Source organism: Coturnix japonica, chromosome Z (assembly GCF_054131305.1).
Source record: "Coturnix japonica strain WE chromosome Z, WE-NBRP24, whole genome shotgun sequence".
Classification (NCBI taxonomy): domain Eukaryota; kingdom Metazoa; phylum Chordata; class Aves; order Galliformes; family Phasianidae; genus Coturnix; species Coturnix japonica.
Genome location: NC_140702.1, coordinates 61,263,066 through 61,281,499, shown reverse-complemented (window position 1 = coordinate 61,281,499; position 18,434 = coordinate 61,263,066). Strand labels below are relative to the sequence as shown.

The 18,434-nt window shown below is 39.2% G+C and overlaps 1 protein-coding gene across 2 annotated transcripts in view; it reads right to left on the bottom strand.

The window, feature by feature from the left end:
* The window catches only part of LHFPL2 (LHFPL tetraspan subfamily member 2), a 110,692-nt gene that overhangs the window by 72,166 nt on the left and 20,092 nt on the right, over nt 1-18,434 (bottom strand). The window lies entirely within an intron of this gene.

Below are 18,434 nucleotides of genomic sequence, written 5' to 3'. Positions count from 1 at the left end.
AATTTATCTGTCATAGAGGGAACAAGAGATATCTCAGCACTCCAAATATCTCCCTTGTTTTCAAAGGAATGTGCTAAGGTCTCTTATCTTTGTCCCCTCTCCTGTGGAAATTAAAATTTCTTGAGACTTTTCCCTTTCACAGAGCAGCCGAGGAAAACTGGCTTTTATTATCTTCTTCCTCAGCTTTGCCTTCGGGAGCTGCAGGATCCATCAGCCCCCCTGTTGTGACAGATGGGTTGGATCAGCCACCCCAGCCCCCTCACAGTATCCTCATGTGGGAATGCATTTCCAGGAGTACGGAGTGCTTACAAACAGTATGAGTGTTCTTAGAGCATCTATAAATTGCACACAGACAAATTCCCCAAATCACTTCAGACGTATTGCATGTATAAACATTGCCAATTTAACATCTTTTCTAAAATACATTCAACAGCTTAACTGTTTCAAGATTACAATGAAAAGAGAGAAGGCACTCCTGGCTCTTCTTACTTTCAGCAGGGTCCTCTATTCAAGTGGACACTCAGAAAACAAAGAGTCCAGATAAAGCCTACATTTTCTAGAGAATTATTTTTAGCTTTCTTATGCTTAAGGAATTCACTACGGGCTCTCCACCACATGGAATTACGTTCCCACCAGTCTCTCTGTTACAAATTAATGAAAAGCTGGCTGCTCACTCTCTGCCTACAGGCATCTACCATGCACCATAAACTTCAGTCTTGGGCACACAGATAGCCCGGCTGAAGCTCTGCGCTTCACATTCCTTGAAGCACCATAGCCTCCTGAGTCTTCTAATGCAATTAACTCTCCAGTCCTCTTCCCTCACTGCCAGACCTCCAAAAGTATCACATGCACAGGAGAAACTGAGAAGTCGCCTTTTCCTCATTCAACTACAAGGTGCAGGAAGGTGACACATCTTTAACAACTATACCCACCTCCGCTTGAGCTGGAAACAAAGATCTAGAACTAAGCTTTTGTAAAACTGTATCAAAAGCAGGCAGTGGTGATCTGTGCATTAAAAGCCCTGCTCTAAACAAGACCTATAAAGCACTTCAGCTGTGTACTTTGGAACAGTGCCTAGAAACAAGAAACTCCCAGACTTAAGCCACTGTTCTTTGACTGATATTTTATGACAGCAAAGAAAATATAAAATTATAATAAGAACTCATACAGCTACAAAAGAAATAAGTCACGCTAGCAACGAAGCTACTACACATTCAAAGTAAAACTGTTAAAAGTGCTAAGCACTGGCTTAATTCAATTGCTCCTGATGGTGTCAGCAGTGTCACTTTAAGCTGTTACTGACTGCTGTAGAACAATTCAATTTTCAAGCACTAAAAATATTTAATTACAGTTTTAATACTAATCTAAATTTGATCTACTGGGCTTATAAACCTTGCCAGTCAGAATTCTCAGATTGTAAGGAAAAGGGACATTTTACAATTTAAAGCAGAAAAGCACAAAGGGAATGTAAGAGTCTAACTTAAACATGGCAAGTTATTAGTTAATACTACAAGTTTAATCACTTGCACTCTTCGAAAGCCCTGTTTTAAGTCATCATTTATTACCACTGGGTTAGGAAGCATTAGTCTACTTGCCAAAACTTGTGACCCGTTTTCAGCTTCTGTAACATGTAGAGGAAACACCCATCAAATATTTCCCCTGAATTCCAAGCTCAGTGTTTCACACTGACCCTTCCTTTCACCTGCGGACTTAGTCTTTATTCTACTCCTCACGGGGTTTTGCCCATCCCCTTTTAAAATTTGGCATGGCATGCAGCTCCAAATAATATCTAGAAGAGAACAGCATGGTCTAGTGCAAATTTGCAGCTTCTGGTATAGAGATGTAAATTGCACATATGTAGCATTCTTCATACAAGACAGCAGATAGAAAGGATAAGCCAATCATCCACGCAGACTTTATCATTTCCAAGGTTCCTGATAGAATACGTAAGGAAATCAAACAAAAAGAGTCACATTTTGTCAACTCCCGGAGGAGTGAAGCCCAAATTCTAATTGAAATTTATAGTGCGCTTGGCTGCTAATGGAAAACTTGCATTTGAAATAAATCCTTATATGGCAAAGAGTTCTTCAACTGTGGAAAACTAATTAACGTAACTCCATGAGCTCTGCTACTAATGATGCTTATTCTTGTCACACTTGCGCTTTGCAGTTTATCAAGACTTATGACAGCATGTTGTGGAATCCTTTTTCCACTCATGTGAAACACACTCGTTATTCCCTGCAATCACTAGATAATGCTGTTTCCTCCTAATATAGAAATGAGCAACTTAACAGGACTGGGATGTTTTCACTTGGTGGGCCATACAGACCTTATCCCACTTAGCATCACTGTTGAACCTCTACATCCATCCAAATCCCACAGTTGCAGCCTGGAGGGCCAACTGTGTTCTGGACTGCATTAAAAAAGGGGTGGCCAGCAGGGAGAGGGAGGTGATTGTCCCCCTCTACTCAGCTCTTGTGAGGTCCCATCTGAAGTACTGCATCCAAGGCTGGGGCCCCCAGCACAGGAAGGATGAGGAGCTCTTGGAGCAGGTCCAGAGGAGGGTCACTAAGATGATCAGAGGGCTGGAGCACCTCTCCTACAAGGAAACACTGAGGGAACTGGGCTTCTTTAGCTCAGAAAAGGTGCTGAGAGACCTCACCATGGTCTTCCGATATTTGAAAGGAGCATATAAAGAGGAGGGGGAATGACTGTTTACAAGGGTGGAAAGTGACAGGACAAGGGGGAGTGGTTTTAAACTGAGTTAGGGGAGGGTTAGGTTAGATATAAGGAGGAAGTTATTCACAAAGAGGGTGGTGACACACTGGAACAGGTTGCCCAAGGAGGTTGTGGATGCCCCATCCTTGAAGGCATTCAAGGCCAGGCTGGATGTGGCTCTGGGCAGCCTGGTCTGGTGGTTGGCAACCCTGCACATTGCAGGGGGGTTGAAACTGGATGATCATTGTGGTCCTTTTCAACCCAGGCCATTCTGTGATTCTATGATATGTTCAGCAGAGCTGCTGTGCTCTTCGTTCTCCTCACTGCTCACTTAATTCCCCAGACTGCACAGCACTACCACACACTGAAAACAAACCCAGACAACACATTGTGCTTTTCCACTCCTATATGGCAAATTGCCCCCATTTACTCTGTCTTGTCTACAGTGGGTGGCAGAACTTGCACAGTGTTGTGAGATCAGCACTTAAACTGGAGTCCTGCTGAACCTTTCAAGACCAAACAGACTTAAAGTCTTAAGCAAAAAAGGAAAAACAAACAAAAATCACTAAGAAAAAGAGCACGGAGGCTGGCAGAATGACTAACGTACAGAAAAATCAACAGGAAACATTTCTCACAGCAAAAAACAACAGGACAGTCAATGAAGTGTTACATCTGAAACAAGGGAATGCTTTTTCTTCACTATATGTAGTATCTAAGTTAGGGAATCACTGCAGCAAAACCATAGACACAAAGTGTAAGTGGACTAAAAAAAAACAATTCCCCAAAACTAAAAGCCTGAATGGCAGATTCTCTACTGCTTATTTAACTCATAAATGATTGGGTGCAACCTTCAGCTAAGGAGGCCCCTAAACCACTAATTAAGGGACTCAACCATGGGAAAGAATCACTATATATACTTCATGCATTTCTTACATTTTTCTCCCCAAGCATCTTTATTGGCTGCCTTTGGGAAGAGCATTGAGCAAAATGGACACTTGGCCTGACCAGAACACAGCTATTCTTCTGCTGCCATGTAGTACTGCAAGAGGTGCCAAATACTAGACAGAGGCAGACAAACCAATAGGCACAAAATGTTCAGACTCTCCCCATTCACAAGCAGCATTAATCACAATTTTTATAAACAACATGATTTACTCTAAGACAACAGATTTGGACAGATTTGTGTGTCATTATCACGAGAAACAAAATTTACAAATGAAAGAAATTATTCTACCTATCCCATATCTATGATTTTATTCACTGCTGGGAAACAAGCCATGATCCACAGCCAGCTCTCAAACAGCAAAACAAATTAGGTACAATCACATTTAAAATCTGAGGCTGCCTTCTGTGAAGTGGTTAAAAATCGTTGTGCTTTTCCAATTCAGTGGAAATCAAGCCTGGGCAGGTGGATCACATCTGAGGACTAGCCCAGTGAAGTGTATTGATTGTACCCAGTGCAGAGTAGGAAAAGTCACCTACTTCAAGATTTAAGACAAGAGCTGAGTTGGAAATATTACTTTTCTTTCAGTTAATGTAAACTTCTGCGGGGTGGATTGTTCTTTTTGTTTGGGAATCATGACGATTTGTCTCTGTGCATGCATGTGGTTTTATTGATTTGTTCATTTGTTTAAGTGATGCGATTCTTCTTGCATTTGGCAAATTTTTCACAACTCTAATATCAACCCTGGTATCTTTTCTACATGAAAAGATTTGAAACCAAGATTTAATCACATAATGGTGCTTTTGACATGAAACTAAAGATATGTTTATTTGGGGCAGAATTTGCTGCCTATGTTCTATTTACTACTGTACAACAGCCATTGGGTTTTCACCTGGAAATCTAGAGCAACTTAGATGTCTGCAGAAACTCAGATTACTGATTGTCAGCTAGGTGACATATGAGAACAGGCTTCTTATAGCAAACAAAAACCAAAATCAAAAGCACAAAAAAATTGACAGAACTACTTTAGTTATTAAGAGATGAGGAAAATCAGACCTTACACATTGGCCCAAATGGCCAAGGATGTCTCTGTCTTCTTTAGACAGAGGTAGCTCTACTCTAATAATGAATAAAACTTTTGGTCCTCATCACAAGCAAGTCCACTGAAGGAACAAACAACCTCATGGCTCTCTGACGTAACATTTTCTACAGAAATACTAATTCCTGTGTGGATAGATTTTTTGTTTGTTTTCCCCTTGAATTAAATTGCTCCTATAAAAGGAGAACTAGCAGGAGCTAGAAAAGACTTCGAAAAACCATGTCATCCAACTCCAAACTGTGAGATAATGCAAACATAGCTAGATCCCCCATGAAAATTCTGTGCATCTCACCTTTTTCTAGAAATCTCTAATTTCAAAGTCTATTCCACAACATTTTTAAGTCATCTATTCAATGACTAACTGCATACACAAGTTGTTGAAAACATGGAGGGGATAAACTACATCATAACCACAGAGTATATCAGCCAACTGCCACCAAAACCTGCATAACTAAAACACTTCTTATTTTACTACTATTCACCCAGTCATACTACCTCCCATAGGGGAGAATAGAATAAAGGTAGTACCCTCTACCAAGCTTTCCATGAGATGTTTCTCACATACCCCTTGATTTTGCTTCATATGAGATTAAAATTTATTCTTCCATAATTTTCTTGCAGGTCATATTTTCAAAATACATTATTACAGCTGCTTTCCTAAGACACAGTTCAGTATGTTTTTGTCCTTTAAAATTAAACAAAGGAGAAAAAAAGAGAAAAGTCAGTAACCCCTCCCTAAACTGTGTACTGTAATGTGTCTGAGACCTCATCAGAGTGAAGAAGAAAATAACAGCTTCTGCATTTTCTACATGTGGCATTCCCTGTTCATGCATCTCAAGCTGCTTTTCAATCATAAACCTCGGGGGGTTTTTTGGCTATAATACTTCAGCATTTCATTCTCCTCTCAAAATCTGTTTAAAACATACCAACTTGTGCTCACCATGAACTTGGACTTGGATAGCCTTTGGATGATCTCTCTCCAAATTGCTGAAGTAATGGCTTTTCAGTCAACACATTACACATGGGAACACCTTTACATTTTCCAGTGAATGTACAAAATCCTGCAAAGTAAATTTGAGCACTGAAAATGATCTTGTTTTTGTTAGTTACCCTTCTTTTCTCCCTATAAGCAATTGGTGGATTCACTGCATTTGTAGACCACGGCTTGAAAATCATTTGTTGCCATCATTCTGAATTCATATTAATTTTCACCATGCTAATGAAGCATTACAGCTTGCTGTTGTTCACAAATACATTCTCTGTACTTTACTAGCTAAGTCACTAATAAAAATGCAGAGCTCCAAAGAGAAAATACATTGCACCTTTCTGAAGTTCCCTCTTAGATGTTGCTGATCCTTTAACAACACTTGGAAACCTCTTCTCAACCACCTGTGTGTTCAGTCTGTAATGATTCTATGTAATGCTCCTTAGCCATTTTCTAAGAATGATGTGTGAGATAGCATCAAGAACAGCACATGTAGTCACTGCACGAAAGAAGATATGAAGTCAAGATATCTCATCCATCTACTAATCTTTTAATCTACGAGACTAGCAACACTGCCAAGAAAGGAAATTAAAATTGTCTGACACTATTTGTTCTTGATAAATCTATACTGGCAGTTTACCAACTTTATTATCCCAGAGGTGCTTAAAAAGCAACCATTTAAAAATCATGCAGGGATTAAGGTTTCACGGAGCAGCTTACAACTTTCTTCCTCTTAAGGTTTTACTGACTGGTTTACAAGTCCCTTCATCTTCCCAATTACTTAAGAAAAAATTAGAAAGAAAGAAGCAAGGAGTCCAGTTCTGCATTTGCTCTTTTGCTCTCCTCCAGTCCTCCATAGAGTCTTCTGCCCTCCCAAAGACTTTTTGAAGAATCAGACTAAAGGATCTGTGGCAAGAGGGATAATGTTGAATTTGACTTAGTAACTCTTAGGTTCTATATGAGCTTAGAAAGCTAAAAGTCTGCGGAAAAACAACAAGATAAGTTAATCAGAGCCTTTAATAGTATACTGAGATATCTGGAAAGAACAATAAAGGAGAAGAATGATGAACTGGACTTCACTTAAAAGGTTATTATTAGTCATCTAAGTAGAAAAATACCTCTGAAGGGAACTGATGGGTCAAATCCATTTTAAAAAATAAAATAACATTATGAGAACAAAAATATCCTAAGCTGCTAGCCTTACTGCTTACCTTCAGATGCACGTTGAAGGGCAATAAAACAGACTGTTTAAACAGATGTTTAACAATGCACTTCTGAACAACTCAGTAAACCTCTTTGGCCAGTTCTGGGGAGTGAGGGGCCCACTTGGGTATCATCTTCAGCTATTCTGCTAGGAAAATGCAGGAAGCCAGTGTCTCCATCATTCCGGTCTGAGGCACTTCTTATTGCTACAGCAGGAGGCTATTGTACTAATGGAAATCCCCTGTTAACTCTCAGTTTCAGTCAGAATGACTCTTTCCTGCCAAGTTCTCCCAAAACGTGTCTAAAAAGGCCTGTAGTTAGAAAATTCTCCAAGAGACTGTGAGGCAGCTTACTATGTCAGGGTCAGGAGACATAAAAGACATTCTGACAGCCGGCCAGGAAACAGAGAAAGCAGTAGGAATAACAAAAAGGTGTTTGGTTTTGTTTTAGGTTTTTTCTTTGTTTGTTTGCTTTTTGCCTTTTTTTTCCTTCACAACTACCTTGTAGCAAATGGAAATGACAGGTTAGCTAGAATGTAGGCTGAACACTGGATTTAGCACATGAAAAAGAGATGACTACTCCAATTCATTACGATCTAATCAGATAAAGCAGGCTGCCAGCGTTGCCAGTAACTATCCTACCAAAAGTGCACTGATTTAAATATTTTTTACACTAACTTTTTTTACACTAGTCCTCAAGGCACATAAGAAAACTTCAAAAGGTGCCTCTTTATCTCCTCCCCCCACTCCAAAACAGGAGATGAAAAATTAAAGAGAAGGAAGTTCTTAATGAGGAGGAAAACCAAGACAGTCAAAAAGTCAGAAAGTATTTTCTCTGTTCACGTAACACGTACGGTTTCCGGAATTTATGCATTCTGTTTCAATTCTCCAACAGCGCTATAAGATTAACAAAAGCTTCAAAAAAACCTGCAGCTCAAAACACAGAACAGTACAGTTGTTCCCTTCACCACTACTCAACCATCAGTAAAATATTTACACTTCAAGTTTTATGTTCTTGAAACCTGCAGTTGTACATGGCTACTGCACAATCCCAGCTTGTCATGCTCAGTGCACCCATTGGACCCAAGCAAGTACAAGGCCCCAAATCTGGATGCTGTCAATACAGTGATTGTATCTTCATCAGACACTAGAATGCTGGAGCAGTTGAGAGACTTAGCCAAAACCCAGTGGTTGAGAACACAGTCAAGTTCTGCATATTAGGGAGAACCACAATGATACACATAGATGAAAAAGGATTGTATCAATACATTTCTCACCCCTACATCTGACAAATGTCCACATTTTGTTATTTAAGTTCAGAACCTGAAACGTCTTTTTATTGTTCTTTGTTTCAGATAGCAGTGTGATGTGGTGTAGGGAGCCTGCTTTGGCAGGGGGGTTGGACTCGATGATTTCTAGAGGTCCCTTCCAACCCCTACAATTCTGTGATTCTTTAACCATACCTTACTGTTCAAGAGGGAAATGGCTGAAATTAACCACACCTTTTCCAGAACATCTCAGAAACACAAATGACAAAGACTGTGAAACTACGGCCAACAAATGCAGGTAGGCAGGAATCCTTTCACTGGGATTCAGATAAAGCTTCATTGAAAAGGACCAAGATCATAATACCTATATTAGCACTCAGATGCACTGTTTTGAATTGTATCAGGAGAAAAACGATTTTCCACAGAATGCAGTGGATGAATGAATTAGATTTGACATCCTCTTACTAACTGAAGAGCAACAGGGGGATCAAGTTGCTGATTCAGGCTGATCCCCTATTTGGGAGCTTCCACTGCCTCACATTACTCTCCCAGCTATCCTGTACATCACTAACAGTACCACAGAGACAAGCTGTAACACACCGGTTTAAAACACATCACGAGGAAAGAGAAGTCAAATATACAACTAAGAAGCTGGCTTTCCAATCAATTAATAAAACACATCTACCATTCACATGACAACAACACATCCTGGAAAGACAGCACATGGACCCACAGCCCACTCCATGCTTTTCTTTTCTACAATACTTCATTAGGTATTTGTTTGTACAGGGCTTAAATAAACACTTTGTTTAAACAGATCCTTCATTCTGGAAGGATGGTTTACAGCTTTCAGTTTAAACTATTACAGTGGTGCATACCTAACCAACAGATTGCTTTAGCAATTCACAGACTTACAGAGGAAACATTAAGAAGCAAAAAAATTCCAGTGTTTTAACTAAACAACTGCAAACTGTCTAAGAATGAACATCCAGTTTTGCTTTGTAGCAACAACCCCAGCAAATCCAGAAGTACTTTTTCTCTAGATTTTCCCCTTGTTATTGCCCTTCCTTTTATTTAATGCTAAGATCATTTAGTTCAAGATAAAAAACACACTCATCTGGGCTGACAGACAGATGTATGTTTTAGTAAGACTTTGCCAGACAGTGTTTTCATACACATGCAGTGCATCCATTAATCCAATTAATATATATATGCTACATATGAGGTAAAGCAAACTCATATCATTAAAACATTTATCAGTAGAAATACAATGTGTATTTCTGAAATACACACTTTCCCTTTTCAACCTGTTCATAAAGACAGTCTCTTTTACCATTATTTTTATTTAGGATCCATATTTTCAGTACCATTTGGCTATCAGAATACTTCAGAATAGCACTGTAACTTGTTTTTACCTAAATGAAAAGGAAACTATATACATACATATGCAGTGGATATGTTACATCCTTACAAAAACAAACCAAAATCCAATAGCTCCCCTTCAGAAAAATAACCTACACATCTTCAAAAAGAAAAAAAAAAAAAAAAAAAGCACTTTTGATCATTTCCCATACAGACTGGCACCATATGTTTCATTCACTTTTTTTGTTGATTTTTTTTTTACCCTATTTGTGTTTTTCTTCCCTCTTGAAGAACTACAGCAAGCTCTATTATGCATGAATTCTGAAAGCACAAGTCAGCCAGAAGTCACAAATCTCTCAGAATACACACATCCATCTGTCATTTCACAGCAGGAGAACAATAGCAGCTTGGATATAGACACAACAGCTCACACAGTCCTCACACAGCCAGACAGAAAATCTGCCTTAGCTGATAGCTAGCTGCCTTTGAAACTCCAGACAGATGTTCCTGTGTAACACCAGGATCAATTTATCCTCTTGTTCCTGCGTTTTCAAATTCCTCATTTGTTCATAGCAACCAAAACAGTCAGTTTACTGCTTGCAATCTTTACAGAGCTTTAGGAAAATCAGATTTCAGAGCACAAACGCACAAAGTACACCACTCTTCAATCTGAATTGTTTCTGCTGTTTAAAAGTAGACTGTCTACAAAGATGGACAAAGAACTGCATGTATTGGCTGAAAAAATTTTTAGAGCTATGCTTGGCAGTATGCACCGAGCTTCTCCATAAATCTCCTTAAGAGATGTCATACCACATTGCTTTTGCACTGCCCAAAATTCAACTTCCACTTTTTAGAAATGATTTATTAGACGGCATATCTGTAAATGTCCAAGTTGAATAAATAAATAAATAAAATAAAGCTCAGCATAGAAAATTAATTATCTGTAAACAATTTACACATTAAATTGCCAAGCATTAGCTGTAATTCAGTATGGATAAAAAAAGTTCCAATAATCTCACCAGGACACCTGCAAAAACTCTGTTTCAGGGAAAACCATTTACTTTTTCTATTGACAGTCAGTCTCTTTGAGTTTTGATTACAGCAAATTTCATTCACAGTTCACACACATCTCAGAAATAAACTCCTTTTGAACAACAGGACAGTGACCATGTTGTGAGCCTACTGTAAAGTTTGTCTCATTGAGAATACACCTCTAGAACAAGCTTGACTGCTTAGTACCTGGGGAGACACTGTGAAAACGAATGCCTTGAAATGAGTTCAGAAGTCAACATTTGGATTTTGAATTAAGTAAACACAAAACTAAAGAACTTCACACACAAGATAATTCTACAGTCTGGAGGCTGGCACGTTACCATTTCACAGGTAATAATCATGTCTGCTTTTGTTCAAAACTGGTATCATCTGCACTTCCTCTTTTCAAGGTCCACCAGAACAAAGAATGGCGAGGGTCCACAAACACAGAAAAAATAAGGAAGCTGGGGGAAGGAGCAGGAAAGAGTAAGCCAGAAAATAATTATACGTATGTTACTGATAGAAAGCAAGCTTTGTGTAACTGCTGAATTTGTTTCAAAAATACATACATAGCTCTCAAATTTCCAGGCACCAGATATAAAGTTCTGCTTACCAAAATCACCCCCCTTTTTGAAAATATAAAGCAAACTCATTCTCTTTTGTCATCCCTAAGATGTAGTTCAACCCCACCTAACTAGCCAGCACAATTAATTATGCATTCGCTGTTATTCTTTTAAAGTCTGCTGGCCAGGGACAAAATGTAGAACTTGAATAAAGATTATCCCTAATCCAAGACAGAGCAAAGCCAAGCAGGGGAAAATGAAGCTGAAACTCTTTGAGAGGGGCTTTGTTTTAATCTGTTTTTCGATGTCAGGAGTTGTTTGCTTTCTCATCTGTGCTGAAGACTGGAATTGCCTGAAGCCACAGGCAGCACAGACAGTGAAGGAGTCAGAATACAGCTGGGAAAGTCAAAAGGTAACAGCAAATCCAGTTCCTCAAGATAACCCACCAAACAAAAGCTAAGCTTGTCACAAAAGAAAATTAAAACAGAATGTCTGCTTGTCTCTGAGCCTGTTGATATGGTTGGTCACTTTCCTTGTACTTTATGGCTCTCCATAATACATTACAGGTACACTAGATCATCCACTGAAAGGTGATTTACTAAAATGTAGACTATATTAAGCATACTTTAATTTATCCCTCTTTCTGCAAGACAGATTATGTTCTACCTAGTAACAAATTCAAAGAAGCCAGTTTTTGCTGTTTAGACAAGTAATTACACAGAGTCTATGAAAACATACCCTTTAAGAAAATGAAGTTTAGGGTAAAAAGTTTCTCTTTTTTCCTTACATAAATGTCCATAGACGGAATGGCACCCACACCTTTAGGAAGATAAGTAGAAGATCAGTCTTCAGGCGCAGACACACAGCACATGGCAACATCCTCCTCTTCTGTCTGTTCTCCACTTTTCTGACTCTCCTATGCTTCTCCACAAAGTAGATATACTGACCATATTTGCAATATGCTGGCAACCAACACTGAAAAAGGTAAGTGCACAATGCTGAACAAGCTTTTGAAAAAGGTTCTAGTTATCAGTCAGGTTGTACAATCACTCTGGACAGAAGGTTCCTATGGACATATCATTGATATTAAAATGAAGAATTTTTGAATTAATACAGGAGAGCAAATGGGTAAAACAGCTATAAAGAATGGTTTTATGATTTACAAACATTTATTTTTCCTATGAAAGTTCTCAAATTCAAATAAAATCTCCCAGCAGAGATGTACTAGATCTCTAGACACAGTGAGATAGTTTAATAGCACTGGAAAAAGAAGACTGCAGGACTGAAGTAAAATCTCTGCCTAGAGGAAATGTTTAATGCTGGGATCCTTGAAAAGAATACTTTTCTTGCATGTGTTAATATCATCAGCAGATCAACATAATCTTGCCCAGCATTCTCATAAGAAGTCATTAGTTTCATATGTCTAATGTGGTATTTACCTGCTGGACTTTACATAAGCCATTATACCACTTGCTGACGTTCTTCTGGAGACTAGTTCACTAGCACGCCACATCATCTAAACACTGATTTTAAATCCACATGAACCAAAATGGAAGCCTGCTGTCCACCAGTCAACTCCATCTGCCAATGTGCTTTGGCAAAGCTTCAGTGCTTTGTTACAAAAAAATAATGGAAAACAAGGGAAAAGAGTTCCCCAGCCTAAGAGGTGCAGACAGTATTCAGGATGTCCTTGCAGGTCTACTTTCTATTGCACTACAGAAGACCAGTGAAAAGATAGTAAAACTTCTAAAAAGTAAGACAAACTTTTTTAAACACATCAAGGAAAAAAACCAACAAACTAAAGTTCCCACTGCAGCCCCTTGCACACATCATTTGTGGTTCCTATATGCAAGGCAATGGACCACAAACACACCAGCAGCCCTCACAGCACACCACGTACCCAGCTGCTCTGCCCGCTGGTTTGCCATCCCCCAAAGTGAGCATGGCCAGGTGGCAAAAAGGCTGCAAGCTCCAGTTCACCTTGAATAAGGAGATGGCTCAAACAGAAGAGCCACAGTTTTCATCACAAGTAGCAGCACACTTACCAGCTCACACCTGCTGTGCACACAAGAAGGCACAGCATAGCTCCTCAGTGAACACCTCTATTCCAGCAGGCTAATGGAGGGGACCTTCAAAGTCAACCAGAAAGACCCCTTCCTACAGATGTGCTTCTCACCAGCAGCCACAGTTGTGGGCAGAGAAAAGAGAGACCTGCAGTCACTGAATCAGAAGCTCAGTAACTGAGCAGATTTCTGCAAGGCACCAAATACTCTGGTGGGCTTCAGAATGAGCTGTGCTTTGCTTCTGTGCTACCACCCATCCCTGTGAGCAGATAACAGTGTCTAGTGTTTTTCTAGGATGCAGCCTTGTACCTGGAAAGGCTCACCTTCACACAGGCATTGCCACACCAAGTTACTCCTCATGATACTGCAAACAGCAGCCACAGCACTGTTGCGCTCCTTCTTGAACAAAGCACTACTTAAGATTTCCAAGAACAGACCAGTGCATTTTCCTCTTTCCAAAACTAATATTACTGCTACAGTAATCCTGGAAAAATTGATGCCCAGGGGAGAATCAAACGGTAATGGCAGAAGTTGTGAAAACAAAATGGCTTCCTTCCATCTGCAAAGCATAACTGCTGGGAACGGCAAAGGGGGAATGCTTTGAAGAGGAATCTCTGCATTAAGAATTTATTTGGAAGTGTCAGACAGACACTGTCCTGCTGTGCTTGTCCCCAATTATCTGGAAGAAGAAGTAAGATGGGGAGCAGATTGCAGTGCTTTGATCTGAAGCGGAACAAGGATGGTTTCATGATTTCAGTTATGTCGTGGCTGTTAAGAGGCAGCCAAGACTGAGATCTGTTCCTAAAGCCTCTCATACATCTTACAGTCTCCCATGTCCACTGACCTCCTTTGATCAGAGTGATGAGCAGCCCCTTTTGCACCCAAAAGGAAAGCATCTGGTAGAAGAGGGCTGGTTTGCAACACAGCCACAATGCTGCAGTTTCAGGAGCAGCAGAACAAGTTTTGAGGCTCCTTGCCATCCCAAATGAAACAAGAGGTCTCCTCCTCTCTGCAGATACTTAAACTCACTTTCTCCTCCCCTGCACCTGGCCACTCAGTATAAGCTCTTCCCCTCCCTAATGTCAGCACTTAAAAGACTTTTTTAGTAACACACTACACTTAAAAGCCTGGATACTTTTTTACTTAAGAGTCAGGGAGAAGAGGCTGTACCTTCTTCCTGTGAGCAGCATGTGGGTGTTGGGGATCAGGGCACCAGGCAGCTCTCAGATCTGTTCAGTTCAAGTACTATTGGAAAAGGTAGATTCATCTACAGGACTTTTAATTTGCCTCCATAGTTTTTGTAACATTTGACAGGAGTCAAGCACATGCCTTGATTTAATTTTTGTCTGATGACTACTGATATTCCTGCTTCCTATTAAGACTGCAATAGTGAACAGATACGTGTTCTTGGAAATGGTTCATGCTAATGCTTTCTTCAATCACAGCCGAAAAGAAGCAAACTCTATCAGATTTAGGAAAGACTTACCTAAAAATGTTATGAGATTACTTGTTTTAATCAACTGAAGAATACAACAGTTAAACATAAAAACAAACAAACAAACATGCACTCCTTATTGTGTAACACAGATAGATTTGTTTGTAGCACAGCACCTCATTAAAATAAAACAAATGCTAATTGCAGCAATAAGGATATCCTAGCATCACATGTCCTAACTATGCCACAGACACATTCATAGTATGCTGGGTGGTAACCGGGAAATGAATATACTACACGTATGCATAAAATGATCCCATTTCAGAGACATGTTTCACAGCTTTGTTGGAAAACACAGCGTTTCCACATAATACTGTAACTAGTGGCTGCCACTTCTTTCAATTGAGAAAATAAATTGTAAGATTACAGTAATAACAGCTAGTAATTTATCATCTGATCTGTTTTGGAATACTTAATATAACCAAACAAAACCTACTGCAAAGCTGCAATCTTCATTTTCTCTGTGCAAGCACACAGGATCTCCTAGAATACCACACATAATTAGAATAGCACTTTAGAATTAAAAGCTTAATTAAAATAATTTAAATAGTCTAAAACCTATCTACCGGGTAACTAATCCACTTGTTCACATCTGAACTCAAATTAGATCACGTGAAATATGCCACAAGTGATAAAGTACTTCTGTAAGTTCTAAATCAGGAGAGACAATATTATTATAATTATTATATTTAAATAAATAAATAAGGAAAACAAAACTGATCCAATTTTCCAGTGTCCTGAACATCAGCAGAAAAACGGTAAAATGATCCCCTCAATATTACTTGCCTCATACTATCTGAATCCTTAAAGGATAGTGTCAAAATGATGTTACAGTAAAATTAATTCACAGCCTTCAGAAGTGGAAGGGATTCTGTCTTAAGCTAAATTCTCACCTGATAAGAAACATCAACAGATGCCCATTCTGGAAAACAGACCTTTATCCTACTAGTGTGATCACAAGTTAAACCATGACACTGAAGGAACCTCCGATCCCAATCTAGAATTGGGAAACTTTTCTTTAGATAAGGTTTCATTTGCATTCTTCTTTGCAAGCAAAAGAACTGGCAAGCCCGCTTTCTTTGAGGGTGGGGATTTTACTAACAGCAACCAAAAGAGATAACTGAACAACCCTTTATAACAAATTACCAAATACTCAAGCAAAGCACCTTGTTATCAGAAATGTACCATAACTTGGTAACACAAATAATTTTTGTGTCATTGTTTCACCTGCAACAAAGATTCCAGCAACTTTAGGAGCAGTAACAATGAAACAATGTATTGCCCTGCTAGGCAGGGGGGTTGGAACTACATGATCCTTGAGGTCCCTTCCAACCCGGGTCACTCTGTGATTCTGTGATTAGGTCATACTGCAAAGAAAAGCAGGCATATAACAACACAGTAAAAGAAGGATCACATCATTCGGTCTAGCAGCACCAACAAGCAGCTGACTGGTACTCTTTATCACTTCAAAAATATGTTTCCCAAAATGTGCCCACGTTGAATCCTGTTGGATCCTGAGGTATGCTTTAGTTCACAGCACCACAAGAAGTTCTTCAGTTTAGTTTCTTCAAGATGATTGTGCATAGAAAAGGGGGAAAACACTCAAGAAAAGGCCATCCTATGTGCCTTCAGTAGCCCCACTGCTTTGCCCTTACTCAACCACAGCAAGACCTACCTTCCTAGCAATGTTTCACTTTTTCTTTTTTTTGAATGGAAATTAACAGCCCTTTTCTCACAGAAAAAAAAAAAAAAAAAAAAAAAAAAAAAAAAAAAAGTATTTGTTTTCCTCATCAGATGCCACATAAATCTTAACATTGTCTGTCTGGCTATCCTTCATCACATCAATCTCATATTGCAGGTGTCTGAGAAATGATCTGATTGGATTTATACTTGTAATTGTGCCTCACATGACTACACTACCTGCACACTACATACAGTGAAGCTCAGTTCTCATTTAATGTAGGATAAATGCAAACAGCTTCCAAGATGGTCCAGATTTTTAAACATCCACAATATGCGAACTCCATACTTGTGCCTGGGAATATCATGGAACGGATCCCCCTAGAAGCTATGTTAAGGCATGTAAGAGATGAAAAGGTCATCTGTGACAGCCTGGCTTCACCAAGAGCAGATCATGCCTCACCAGTCACACGGGAGGCCATCAAGATGATCAGAGAGCTGGAGCACCTCTCCTACAATGAATGGCTGAAGGAGTTGGGAGTGTCCAGTCTGCAGAAGAGAAGGCTGAAGGGAGACATTATCACAGACCTCTCTAAAGAGAGTTACAAACAGGAGGTAGATGAGCATTTTACACTGGTAGATAGTGATAGGAGAAGGAGGAATAGTTTTAAACTAAAAGAGTGGGGATGTAGGCTAGATGTTAGGGGCAAATCTTTTGCTCACAAGGTCATGAGGCCCTGACCCAGGGTGCCCAGGGAAGTTGCTGATGCCCCATCCCTAGAAGTGTTCAAGGCCATACTGGATAGGACCCTGTGCAGCCTGAAACAGTGGACGTCAGCCCTGACCATGGCACAGAGTTGTAACTGAATGGCCTTTGAGGTCCCTTCCAACCCAAGCCACTCTATGACTCTGTGAACTCAGACAGTAAACATTAGCCTGCTACAGCAAATGTAAGCTTTAAACAATCAAGCTCTAGCAATCCCTAATACACACTCTAGAGGGTCAGATATTTCACTTCTTAACTGGCAAAATATTTAATCAGTCTGAATAATTACTTAAAGAAATGTAGATCCTTTGGTTCCACAACTTTAAACATTAACATTTTCAGTTCGAAGAGAGAATAAGCCAGTTATATATATACATACATATGTATATATACACATATATATATTTAAGGCTATCCACAGTCCATTTTCTTTGATGTGGAAAAACACACAGTAGACACCAACAAATGTAAATATTTACATATGATAAAAGTTTCTTAAGCCTACTTAATTATCAACTAAGAACCTGGTGGTCTGAATGCTATTTATGACATTATGGTCCAAGAAACTAACTTAAGCCAATTTTCTCAATTAAAGCCTTCACAACTTGCAGAACAACAACAATAAAAGCCCTGAAAAATGTACCCAGTGAAACAGTTTAACTCAATTGCTGAATAAATCTTCCCATCTCAAACAGCTAAGATCACAGTCTTCTCATATTTCTTTAGGAGAGAATTATGAATTTTACAGAACAAAGCTGACTTTTAAAAACCCATTTATGAAAATCCATTTGAAAAAATAAAACAACTAACATATATTAGCTTATCCCAAGTAAACACTCTTAAGCAAACACTAAAAGCATAAGACATTCTACAGAGTAGACAAATTTTAGCTCTAATCCTACTATGTTTAAGAAAATCAAGATTACTTCCCTTTGATCTATGTTAAAAGCCAGTCAGGGATAGTGAGCAGTACATCTTCCACTGTCTGCCCTCTGTACACTACTTCTAATGAAGCCAGTGGTTTTCAGCTCCTTAGAAAAACCAAGCCTTAAATACTCAGAAATATATTACAGTGAGAAACAAAAGATACATCATATCACACACTTCCAGAACATATTAACAAATTCTCCCCCCCTTCTCTGGTGATACTGTAAGTGAAATTTTCAGCCACAGATGGCAATTATGTACCTCAAGTTAACATTAAATTGCTTATATTCATTCATTGCTTATGATTCACTTCACAGAGTGAATCATAGAA